Genomic DNA, 1,861 nt, shown 5'->3' with positions numbered 1-1,861 from the left:
AGACATTTAAGATAATAATCTTAGCTAAAGATGTAGTAGCCGTAATGAATGTCACATGGATATAAGGAGCGCTTAAATCCGACTTTGTATAAAGAAGTTATACTTCTTCGAAGTTTCACGATCAACCCGACACAGTTATGAGTGTCATAAAAAGTGAATCGGAGATAGGTTGCTTATTAGCCTAAGTAATCTAAATGAAAGTCGTAGTAATCGTAAAAGAGAGAGCGTGCATATAAAGAACACCTAAATTTGACTCCGTATGAGGAAGTTATGATTTTTCGAAGTTTCATCACAACAATGCTCAGAAACGAAATTTAGATCGGTTGATTGTTTGCCAAAAAACGTAAATGAGAGTTGAAGATATCGTAAATACCAATCCGCCAATAGAAAGACAGTCTAGAATGGATATCGTACTGTAACGCCCCAAAAATAAGACCCGGAAATTTTCATTTTTAAATTACTGAGATAGTAAGTCGTATCATTTTCATGAAACCAAGATAATTAAAGTTTTATCTATACATCATCGTTAACAAAGTAAAACACAAACAACCAAAGTAGGTCGTGTGTGCCGTGCAATCATCCCCAGTTCTTTTATTTACAAACCGAGGTACCTGAAACATAACCTCAAAACCGTAAACACAAAGCTTAGTGAGTTCCCCAAACCACCCCATACCATACATAATAAATCACATACTGGGCCCCCGCCCGGTATCGAGTCCCACTCGGCTTCGGGCCCTGCCCGACATCGAGCCCCACTCGGTATACAAATCTGTTATTCTTAGGCCCCACCTGACATCAGTCCCCGCCTACTATACACATATACATATATCACATTAATCATACTAACACATGCAATGATCAAAAAACAATAGCATACGATATAGTTATCGGGCCTCGCCCGACATCGAGCCTCACCCGATATACATAGCAGTACATATCACATGCAAGGGTCACATAGACTCCTGGCATCCTAACATAAATAACAAGGGCCGACATTAGTGCCTTAGACCCACTGAACCAGATGAGGAAAATCACCTCGACTGCTAAATCACACGATTAAATATATGGCTGATGTCTGACGAGTCCCCAAGCTATCAAAGCCAAATAACATCCAATTAACAATTGGATTCCAATCTATAACCATCAATTCATACTTAGGGTAAAAAGACCATTTTAACCCTTACCTAGTTTGGTCCAAGACTAAGGCCTAAACTCACAATCTAAAAGGCCTAACAATCAATTCATCATTCAAGGCCCAAACATGGCCCAATCATCCAAATTGGGACCAAACCCTTACATGGGCCTTACCCTAAGGCCCAACAATTTTTTCTAGTTCAAACACCAGCATTCAGATGACCCAACAAGACCTCAAGCATCCAAGCCCAAAAGAATGGCCCAAACTCAAAGCCCAAAATGCAAAACCTAAACATACTGAGTACACAGGGCGTACTTAGTTGTATGCTAAGCGTACATGCTTTAGGGCTTATACGCCTAGCGTACTCCTCCTGTTCAGCCACCTTTCACATTCTGCCCTTAATCCCTTAAGACATTGCTCCAAACTGCAGATCTGACTTCCTTGGCTAGATTATCACGTAAAGTTGCTAACTTTACGTTAATGTATGGATAAATGAAGCTCTTAAAGCTCAAGAAGACTTAATAAGTGACTTAATGCATCCATGTGACCAAAAATTCCATAAATCTTGCACCTTTATTCTATAGGAGTCCATAACAAGCTCGGATCTAAAAGAATAAGTCCTTAAAACGATCCAACTCCTCAAACCAACCCAAAAAGGGACCAAAAGCATAAAAACAAAGAAATGAAGAGATCTAATCATGGAGAAGACAAGGTTTGAACTTGATA

The sequence above is a fragment of the Lactuca virosa genome, chromosome 7 (assembly GCF_052849685.1).
Source record: "Lactuca virosa cultivar CGN04683 chromosome 7, Lactuca_virosa_CGN04683_v6, whole genome shotgun sequence".
NCBI classification, from domain to species: Eukaryota; Viridiplantae; Streptophyta; class Magnoliopsida; order Asterales; family Asteraceae; genus Lactuca; species Lactuca virosa.
Note: the sequence above shows the minus strand (reverse complement) of the source record.